The sequence below is a fragment of the Peromyscus maniculatus genome, chromosome 5, assembly GCF_049852395.1.
Source record: "Peromyscus maniculatus bairdii isolate BWxNUB_F1_BW_parent chromosome 5, HU_Pman_BW_mat_3.1, whole genome shotgun sequence".
Taxonomy (NCBI): Eukaryota; Metazoa; Chordata; class Mammalia; order Rodentia; family Cricetidae; genus Peromyscus; species Peromyscus maniculatus.
The window spans coordinates 125,392,100-125,403,687 of record NC_134856.1 but is presented as its reverse complement, the minus strand read 5'-3'; positions in this window follow the sequence as shown (position 1 = coordinate 125,403,687).

Below are 11,588 nucleotides of genomic sequence, written 5' to 3'. Positions count from 1 at the left end.
CAGGAGGTAGAGGTAGGTCGATTTCTATGAGTTCAAGGCCAGCCTCGTCTATTTAGCTACTTCCAGGACAGCCAAGACTATACAGATAAACCTCGTCTTGAAAAACCAAACCAAGTCAAACAAACAAACAAACAAACTAAAAAAGAGTTTACCTGAAGTTTGACCCCAATAATCTGACTTCCTCCCACTACTTCCCAAAGGCCTGTCATTACCCCACAGTGATTCACACCTACCCAAGGCCCAGCATGCCTTATGTTTGGTTTCTGTTGTCTGCAAGGAAAAATTTGCTTTCCTCTTTTATTGACTTTTCTATCAGGAAGATGCTTTCGTGAGCATGTTCAACCACCAGGACAGAACCAGGATTGAAAAATGGGTCTTCTTACCCTGAAACTGGTGCTGGCCCCACTCCCAGACATTTGCCTCACTGTTGAAAAATGTCTCTACAAAACTGCCTGCCCAGTCTCACAGGTGTGTGAAGGTGAACACAACCCACTCAGTTAGCTTTTAGACATGTATGTTGTACTTTATGTTTCTGTTTCATTTAAGAAGAAACAACCTCGATTCAGCATGGATGTGAATAGGGGTCTAACCTGCCTCTGTGACAGAATTTAATTGTTGAGGGATAAAGTTTTGATTTACTTCCATTTTTTTTTTTCCACTTTCAGGAATGGCTAGCCTTTCTGGGAAGACTTGTATTTCAGGTTACTGGCAATTTGGTCAAAGAGTGAACCATGGTATTTTCTAAAAGAACCATGATCAGGTGATAACCCACAGGAGAAACAAAGAACAAAAGAAATGCATGTCACTTGTGAAGAGACAAGGGACTGTTTCTGGGAAGACACTGGAAGTTCCTGGGTGGGAGAAGAGACAAGAGAACTGAAAATGACCTTTGTGGTACTTAGAGGTGCTCAGAAGCCTGGGAGGAAGGACTTTTGGCATTCCCTTTAATTCTCCTGGGTTTTGTTTTGTTTCCAGACAAAGTCTCATAACAGCTCTGGCTGTTCTCGAACTCATTATGTAGGCCAGGCTGGTCTCAGACTCACAGAGATCTGCCTGCCTCTGCCTCCTGAGTTCTAGAATTAAAGGCATGTGCCACTACACCAGGCCAGGAGGAAGGAGTCTAAGAGATAGATGCTATAAACAGTACAATATCACATATTTCTCTCAGGGCTTGTTTAAAACAGAGTATGTGGATTTCAAATTTTAGTAAAAGAATATGAAATTTCTCCTCCCTTTCACCCCTGTACTTTGTCTTTAATATGTTAAGTTGATTGATAGTTACTCAAAGGACATCTACCTATGCTTTTGTATTTGTTCTTCTCTCTCTCTCTCTCTCTCTCTCTCTCTCTCTCTCTCTCTCTCTCTCTCTGCATGTATGCAAGTTCATGTGTTTGAGCACATTGTGCACACATGTGGTGTGTGCACATATATATGGCTGCACATGTATGTGTGTAGTGGGGTACTTGTGGAGGCTAGAAGTCAACATCACATGTCTTGCTTTGTCTTGCTCCATCTTTTTCTGACAGCATCTCTCACTGAACCTGGAGTTGCCGAACTGGGCAAGACTGGATGTCTGGGGAGCTCCAGGAATCTCCCTGTCTCCCCCTCCCCAGCACAACCATACCTAGCTTTGTATGTGGGTTCTGGGGATCAGCACCCCTGGAGCTCAGGTCCTCATGCTTGTGATGCAACGCTTTACCAGCCGAGTCGTCTCATCAGCTTCCCAGCACCAACACTGAGCCGACTCCACACTTTGACTCTTCCACAATGAATTACGTTACTCAAGGGAGAAAGAAAACTACGTCCCTAAAGATTTTATAAGGGATACTGAAGAGGAAGTATCCCCATAATGTTGTCTGTCTTTCTAAATCATTCTCAGGTGTCTCTGCCTGATCCTATGCTCAGCTTTGTGTCTTTCAAACCCACCACCTGGAGTGCTTGGGAAGCTCTCCATTTAAGACTATTTCCCCCATTCGTGATTGTTTTGTAGAAAAATCTAGCTTCTCTTCCCTTCTCTCAGTCCTCAGCACCTCAGTCCTCCTGTGGTCTGAGGGCTGAAGCTCATGCCTGATCTGACTTATCTAAAGTGTCCCTTGAAAACTTGTGGGTTTTTCCCCCAATAGCGTGCATTAACAACTGCTGTGGAAAGTAATTTCTTCGTATCGTCTCAGGGACAGCAGCCGCCGAAGATCACTGCGTACTTTGGGTTTCTTAATTTTTCATTTCTTTGTTCTCTGCTTCTCCGAGGCTGGAGGAGACATCGGCAAAGGAGACAAATGGAATTGTCTCCAACCACCTTTCCAGGATAACGTCACCTCTTTCCCCACATTTAAGTGAATGCTTCCAAAGCACTGGGAAAGAAACAGGTTTTTCTTGTAACTTCTGTATTTATGAGGAGTAGCCAAAGATCTTTACTCTTCCCCCTTTATTTTGGGGCTGCCTGTCTTAGGATTGTCTAGTGTCTCTGCTGGAGACCACAAACTTGGGCTTTTACCGTGCAATAATAATTCTTTTTATGCCCACACAAAAACCTCATATTCTTTCCAATTTGTTAGCTATGCTGTTGAAGAGAGCACTGAACCTCAGATTCTAGTATCCTAGAACAACGGCACCCATTTTCAGAGTTTAGTATGCTCCTGGGGGCTCAGAAGGTTTGTAATCACCCACACAGTTGAAACCTCGGGGCATCTGAAGAGACTCCAGTACTGACTTATCAATTCTTTCCTCCCACTGGCTGTTGAGGCTTCTGCAGTTTCTGGTTAGTTTTGCATGAATGACACTCACAAAGGTCATGTGTTTTGAAGTAAAAAGCAGGTTTAACATATATTGTGCAGGCACTAGAATTTTTGAGCTAAGTTTTGTTTTTGTTTTTTTTTTTGTTTTTTTTTTTTTTGCTCAATAAATCTGGAAGATTGAGGATGCATTGTTACTTATTTGTGCATCCGTTTAAAAGAATTCTTTGGTGGTATTGTGTTCCCCAAATACTGTGTACCCTAATAAACTTATCTGGGGTCAGAGAACAGAACAGCCACTAGATACTTAGGATAGGCAATGGTAGCACACGCCTTTAATCCTAGCATTCCAGAGGCAGAAATCCATGTGTTCAAGGATACAGCCAAACATGGTGACTCACGCCTTTAATCCCAGAGAGTGATGGCTGAAAGCAGAAAGGTATATAAGGTGTGAGGGCCAGAAACTAGCAGCATTTGGCTGGTTAAGCTTTTAGGTTTTGAAGCACAGTTTAGCTGAGAACCATTTGGATGAGGACACAGAGGCTTCCAGTCTGAGGAAACAAGACCAGCTGAGAAGCTGGCCAGGTGAGGTTAGCTGTGGCTTGTTCTGTCTCTGACCATCCAGCATTTCACCCCAAAAACTGGCCCCGGGTTTGATTTTATTAATAACTGGCCCCGGGCTTGATTTTATTAATAAGACCATTTAAGATTCATGCTACAGAATTCTGAGTTTTGCTTCTCACTATTTCTTCCCCAAACTTCTTTTAAAAAAATTCTGAAAATTTCCAAACTCGCGTGTTCTTTTCTCCTTCTTATTCATTTACCTGTGGCACTCTTGCATCACATCAGTGTGGTCTTATCAGCGATTCTGCTCATGTCTCCAAATGACTCGCTTTCTCTCGATCTGCTGACTTTTGTGGCACGACTCCCTCTCCTGTTTCCTCCTAGGGGGTCGAGTTCTGCAGCCATCCCTTCACCTGGCATGGCATGCATGTCACATCCTGGAGCGCAGCAGCTGCCCCCTCCCCCACAGGACGTTCCCACCGCTGCGGCTGCCACATTTACTCTGTGTCTTCCTGTCCACCCTGCTCCACGTCTACCCTTGTCACTCAGGGGTAACAGTTCAATGATCTTTACCCTTCTCTGTCCACTGAGTTCATTTGCAATTTACAATCCAAACAGTTTCTGGCTGTCAGCTTGCCTGACTGTGACCTCTAATATTTACTCTGCTGTCCCTTTGTCTAAATCTGTCCTGTCCCCTCTCATCTCTGGAACTGTCAATATCCATCCCTTACTGTTTCTTTTCCTTTTCTTCTTTGTCCTACTTGGGTATCCCGTCTCGCCACTTTTTAATTTTCAGTAATCACACACTTGACAAATGCTGCACACATAGCAAAGGGAATACTGTGTGCTCCTGGGTACCCATCACCTGGTTTCCCCAAAGGCTGGCCATATGCTCCATCATTCCAGCCCTGCATGAACACCGGGGAACTAACTTCGGGACAAAGCATGTGTGCAGCTCTAAGCCATTTTTATTCTAAGTGTAGACAGCTAAAGACACAAAACTACTCTACCACCGCGGAGATCTCCCTCGCTCATCGCATCTGCGATGGTTCAGATAAGCATCTCCTGCAGGTTCGTGTTGGAGGCTTGGTTGCTAGCTTGTGGTGCTACCAGGACGGACGTCTAGTGGCAGAAAGCGAGGTCACTGGGGGATACTGAGAACTCAGCTCCCCCTCTTCCTCTTCTGGGCCATCACAAGGGGAGCAGCTTTGCGCCATCATGTGTTCCTGGTATGACACATGAATACTTCCTGTTGTTGATACCTGCCTCTCCTCGGGCCCCAAGGCCACAGGGTTAACGAACATCATTGGGATCTCTGAATTCCTAAGCCAAAACAGACATTTCCTCCACGTAAGCTGATTATCACAGGCATTTTGTCACAGCTATAGAAAACTAGCTAATACGTGACTGTTTTATACTCAGGTCCCAGGCATCATTCAACACCCCAGAGCAACTATAATTTTGTGCTTTAGTCTCTGGCTTTGTCATTTTGAGACTGCTACAGATGTGGTATTATATAGGATATAACCCAATGAGACTTTTTGCGTCCAGCATAATACCACAAACTCTGTCCAAGTCTTTGGGTCTATCAGTAGTTCATTCCTTTCTATGGCAGGCTGTAACAGAATCTATGGTATGGAATCACTGTTTATGGCCAATCTTAAGACATTTCATCTGTTTCTAGTATGGGGTTTACAAATGATCTTTGATCTTCTTTTACAATTTTCTTATTGATTGCTTTTCTCTAGCAAATATTTGTAGGAAAAGTAAGTCGCTGGAGAGAGGGAGCCCTAACCATTAGTTCTACTTAATCAAGTCTTGGGTGGAACCCAGAGTGATTGACAGTGCAGAAGTTTTCAGAAACAGCCTTGTTTCAGCATCTGGGTACAGACTCCGTTTCAGTTCCTACCTGTCAGTCAAATGCCTGCCCTGGAGTCAGGGGAGAGGGGGCAGGGAGCAGGAGAAGGGGCCAGTGCCCTGGCTGTCACCTCCCCAGAGGTGTTCCAGTGTAAATCTGGACCACAAACAAAAAGCAGGCTTAGTTATTTTAAGTTGGAACATTAATGTGGAGTGACTACATTATCACAAGAGACTGGGTAGGGTTCAAGGATGCCCTCAAGTTATTTCTGGCAAAATGTATTAAAACCAGTAGCTTTTAAAATTCAGTGCTCCAGGGAAAAAGCGCACCCCCTAAGCTTGAGCTCTTGGACGAGAATGTGGGGTCACTGAGCGGGCTTTGCTAAAGAGAAACACCCACAAGTTCATTTTCCAAATGATTTCATGGGTTCTGGGAGGCCTGCGTGTTTGGGAAGGGCCCCCTATGCCTGGTGATGCTGGCTTTGTCTTAGTCCCCGTTAATGAACATTCAGACTATGTGACATTTGTCATTCGCTGATGAAGGGTGTTGTAGGTTCCCTTCTGTTAGCAGCTTGGCTTCTTTTTATGTTTGAACAGCTCACATATTTGCACAAAGCCCAAGTTCAGGTGATTATGTGGCAAAGGGATTGTATGGAGGTGTAAATATTTAAAATTTACAGGAGATTTTATATACAGTTTTGCAGGAGGTAAAAGGGAATTTAATATATTTGAAATAGAATTTTGGGTAAGCATGTCAAGTCTTTCTATTTCTCCCCCCCCTCTCTCTCTCGTGTGTGTGTGTGTGTGTGTGTGTGTGTTCCTGTTCATGTGTGTTCCTGTGTGAAGAGGATAAAGGGTGAACATTAGGTGTTCTTTCTAAATTGTTCTCCGCTTTGTTTTTTGAAAAAGGATCTCTCACTGAACCAGAGCTCATGAGTTGATTGGGCTGTTTGGAGTTGACTGCACTGTTTGGAGTTGACTGGACTGCCTGGAGTGACTGGACTGTCTGGAGTTGACTAGACTGTCTAGAGTTGACTGGACTGTCTGGCCAGTAACTCCAGGGTCTCCTGTCTCGGCCTCGCCTCCCACCCCCAGTTCTGGGCTTACAGATATATGCTTTGTGCAGCTTTTACATGGGTGCTAAGGATCTGAAGTCAGGGCCTCATGTTTTACCAGCTGAGCCACGTCCCCAGCCACCAAGACTTGCTTAAAGTCTGTAAGGATTAAAGATTCTGGCAGTCAATAGTTAGAAGATTTCTAGTTTCTGAAGTTTCCAGAACTTCTTGGCTGTGTTGAAGCATTTGACTTTGGTTGGGATCTTTGTAAAGGTCAGATCCTTCCATGTCTCCTCACTCTCCCACCTCCCCACCCCAAATCTGAATGTTCCCCCCTGTTCCTGGGGGATGATAAGGTTGTGTAGACACAGCCTAGGTGAGGAAGAGAAATCTAGGGAACTCTGGTTTCTCCCAAGGTGGGCAGAAGGTGAGCGGCAGGTGGGCCTGTGGCACCCTGCTTGATTGTTCTGAGTCACTGGAGTGAGTCACAGGCAAGTTGAGGTTGGTACTTTCTACCCAGGCTGGTACCCAAGACTTGTATGCTTCAAGTGTCCATCGTAGGAATATCCCAGCATCAAGGTCTCTTCGGGCATCTCTTGAGGATATTAAATTTGAATGAATTTTAACCCCAAATTGAAAGGAACAAAACCATCCTAATCATTTGTGGAGGGTTTCTTGGGATCTTCTCCTACTGTGGCAGTATTACCTTGCAAAGTATGAGACACATTCTGTTCACAGTGCCCTCCCTCTCTCTCTCCCTCTCTTCTTCCCCTCCTTTCCTGTTTCCCCTCTTCCTTCTCTCTCCTTCATCTTTCGATTACCCCAGTTGTCAACTAGGCCACTTAGGGAGACACGGAGGGGAAACCCAGTGGTCTCTTTTCCAGGAAAGAGAGTGGTCAGAATCCCCAGCATGCTCAGCAACAGCGTGAGTGTGCTGACACCTCACACTCTAGTGAGCAGCATCCTTTCTCCCTCTCTCTCTGTGTCTGCAATGCGAGGCCTGGGATAGGCAAAGGACTCTGGTGTGAGCACCGTGAACCAGCTTCATCTTGATCAGAAGGCAAACGGTGCTGCGCTCACCCTAGCTGGCGCTTGCGCTGCCACTCCCTAGTCGAGTCCCCTGAGCAGGAGACACCAGCGGTGTCTACTGGCGGCCGGCTGATGGGCTGGCTATGTGGTCATCAAGGTAGCTTGCTCACTGCCTCTGTAGATCCATGTTACAACACCTCCCAGGCACTGAGCTTCTAAGCCCTGGACCATCCAAGGGGCTGCTGAGACCGAGTGTCTGACGTGGCCAAAGTTTTGGGCTAGGCCCTTTAATGCATGTGGGCCTCATTGCTCACTCCAAGAGGACAACTAAGTGACAGGAACTTCATCAGGGGAGGCCTTGGGTAATATAGTTTCAGAAGATACCCATATGTTCTAGGGTGTGTGCACAGGCAACTGATAGGAAATGTGAGAGTAGGCTAAGCAGTAAGGAAGGACTTCGCCTCAGAAGAGGTTGACTGATGCTCTGAGCTCTTGGGGTATCCCCATGGCTACATGTGCAGTGTGGCTTCATCCTGGATAGCTTTCTGTGGATATAAGCCAGTGTGTGTGTGTGTGTGTGTGTGTGTGTGTGTGTGTGTGTGTGTGAGAGAGAGAGAGAGAGAGAGAGAGACAGACAGACAGACAGACAGACAGACAGACACAGAGACACAGAGAGACAAAGGCAGAGAGAGCGAGACAGGGAGACAGAGAGGGAGAGGGAGATTGGTTGACAGTACTTCTTCCAAAAAAGCAATTACCCCTTTTCCCAGAAATCCCTGACCTCCTTCCATCTCACGGGCCTGTCTTCAGTTGTAGCAGTGAGATGGGACTGTCCTCACAAGTTTAGACTCTAAGGGCTTAGTCTAGATTTGAGGAATGAAGTCACCTGGTCAATGGGAGATCATACTCCTATGGAAATTTTGTTTAGATAAGAAGGAACAAGCTCCAAATTAGAAAGATGTGGAACTGGGTTCCGTGTTTGATTCAGAAACCCGTGGTATCTAGGCAGTGCATGGGAACAGAGGAAAGAATAATCCCCTGGAATGCTCACAGGGACCACAGCTGGGATCATGCATGTTCTGTGACCTCAGGCAATTCAAGTCTAATATATTTAAGATGGCCTCAATCATCTCCCCCCTCCCACCCCCATCCCCCACACCACCATCTCTTCCGCTATGCTCTTCCTACTGGATTTGTAGGGTTTTTTTTTTCCCCTCAGTGACATCTTAATATGTATAAGTATCCAAGCAAAAATGTTGCCCCTCCCCCCATATCAGCACTTTCGTGTACATTTATGCTTAGGACATTTTCTACTGCTATAACAAAATACTATAGGCTGAGTGATTTATTATAAAGGAAAGGTTTATTATTATTATTTTTTTTTTTTTGTAGTTTTGGGATCTGAGAAGTCTAAGAGTGTGGTGCTGGGGTCTCTTCAGTATCTGGTGAATTTTTCTCTATTGGGTTATGATATAGAAGGAAGAAGCATTGCACAGTAAAATGGACGTGAGAGGAAGAAAGCCAAGCTTTTAAATCTTTGTTTTTCCCACATTTGTTTGTTTGTTTGGTGAGTATGTGTGTTCAGGGCACACACACACTAAGGCACACACACACTAAGGCACACACACACTAAGGCACACACACACTAAGGCACACACACACTAAGGCACACACACACACTAAGTCAGAGGACAGCTTGTGGCAGCCAGTCCTCTCCTCTTTCAGAGTGTAGATTCCGGCTATTGAATTCAGGTTGTCAGGCTTGGAGTCGACATAAAATTTCTTCACCCACTGGACCGTCTTGCCAATCCCCCAGACCATGTTTACTCTCCTGGCAATCAATCCATTCCCAAGAGGGTTTATCTAGCCATTTGAGAATGAAGTTAATTCCTCTTCAAGTCCCCTCTTGCAATACCGACCCACCGGAGACTAAACCTCAGGGTTACCAGGGCCAAACTCCATTCAAATGACCATGCCAGAGTTTTTCCCTACCAAGGCATGAGGCAGGGCTGGCAAAATGAAAATTGATATCAACATATTTGGAAATCACTTTGAAACGTATTTCAAGCTGTCTGTGACTACTTTTCATAGGATTTTATTTCATTTGGGCCAACCACAGCACTTGAAACACGTGACACAGATAAGTTGAGTTCTTGTGTTTTTCTACCGCCCCCCCCCAACCCTGTGGCAGACATTTTCATGTGAAAGCGGCCGCCAGAGGAAGGCTCTGCCGAGTGCTGAGCACTGAAGACTTCTTCTCGCGGCTTGGCAAGGCCACTCGGGGTGCTGACAGCGAGAGTTGGGAGAACTCAGGATTTTTTCAGTTTAGATAGGCTCATCTGGTTGTGTCATGAATATCATACATCTTGCACATCTGGAGTATAAAGCCACCCAGATTTAGTCAATTTACAACATGCTTTTTCTTTCTTTCTTTCTTTTTTTTTAAAGCCGGCATATCACACAGGATTGACATGGGGGAGATGATGAATTTACATTTTGGCCTCATGTCTTTTATAGCTCAGATATTTAGCCATTAGGATATGGTTTTCTATGGTTCATTTTTATGCTGGTTCCCCAGGACCTCCATGACAAATTGCCACAGTGTGGCTTCAGCAGAAACGTATTACTTCACAGTTCTTGAGGCTGGAAGCTGAAAACCAAGGTGTCAGCATGACTGCACTTCCTCTGAAGATTTAAGGGAAGATCCCTCCTGGCTCTGTCAGCTCCTGGTGGCTCTAGGCTTTCTGTCACTTATGACTTTTTATTCCAGTCTTTGTTTTGTCTCCACACAACCTTCTCCATGTGTCTCCATGTCGACTCTTAAATGGTTCTCATAAGGACATTGGCCATTGGATATATAGGGTGTCCCTGAATACTTTTGAATAAAGGACCCTAATAATAGGTCCTTCTTGAAGAGGAAGATTTCATCCAGAGATCTCACACTTAATTACAGCTTTGATAACACATTCACAGGCTCTTGGATCCAGACAGTATTTTTGGGGAACCCACTATGATCACCAGGTTGCTGCTCAGGTGATGGATTTTCATATATTTAACATGAATAAAATTGGTTTTGATAACTTCTTGGTTTCCAGATCTCAGTATTGGCATCATCGTTGAAATTAGATGCTGGCAAAAGAATAGATTGTAGACACACACACACACACACACACACACACACACACACACAAAGCGAGAGGTGGGGAGAGAGGGGAGAGAGAGAGAACTGAGCACGCACTGAGTTCTTTAGATTTTGTCTTCTAAAATACCTCCTGAGCCTAGGCTTTTCCTTGCTGCCATTCCTGCTTTTCTGAGGTCAAGGGTCACCTCTCACCTTGATGGTATCATTTCTGGTGATCACATTGCTGTCTTATGAGCACCATGAAATTCTAATCTGGTGATCCTCATTCCTCCAAGGCTATCCTTCTTGATTTGGGAAAAAGTTTTCCAGAATTCTCTTTGCCCTCTGGCTTCTGACTGGGTTTGGCCAGTGAGGGGCACTGGTGAGGTGGGGGAGATGGAAGCCACAGGGGGAGTGATCGTTGTCCCTGGATGATGCCATCTCTCAAGCTCACTGTAGACTGACTGCATCTTGTGACAGCGTCTGACCGCTCCCATTCTATGTCCTCCCCAGGCCACTCTCTTCCACATTTCACTCGCTGTCTCTGTCCTTATTCTTCCAAGTCAAATGATGACCAACAGGGCCACTCGGCAACTTCCCTCTGCATTGCCCACACCTTTGAACACAGCCCCTGGAAACTCTTCTTCAAACACTAATGTCAGAATGCCAGATGTTTCTTTCGAGGACCGTGACTAATACATCCAGGCTCATGTGTGTTACTGGCTCCATCTTGCTCAGAGGACATCCCATCCTTAGACACAAGGCTCTGGCCTTGCTCCTGGCCTCCTGTCTTCCTGATATACATAAGTGCACTCAGGCATGCGGATAGGCCTGCTGTTTACTGAACCTGCTGGGATCTTTTCCTTGGGGGTTTTGTAAGTGACACTTCTATCACCTATCTGCCTGGGCATTGTCTTTTTCATTCTTCTAGATTCTTCCCAAACATTATCTATTGTATATGCTCTTGCTGGCTTGAGCTGGCAGGGCTGGTTGTGCCCTCCACGTTCCCATATCACACTATACATAGATTGTGCAAATGTTTATCATTGCTATAATTCTTTTGCCCACTTTTCAACTAATCTCTCAACCTCTGACTGCACGGACTGTGTTCAATTTTTCTTTTATTGCCAAGTGCCTGTTGTTGTTCCCTGTAGACTTAATAAATATTTTTGAATGATTACATTTTTATTTGTGGATTAGATTGTTTCTTGTGCCATTCATATAAACAAG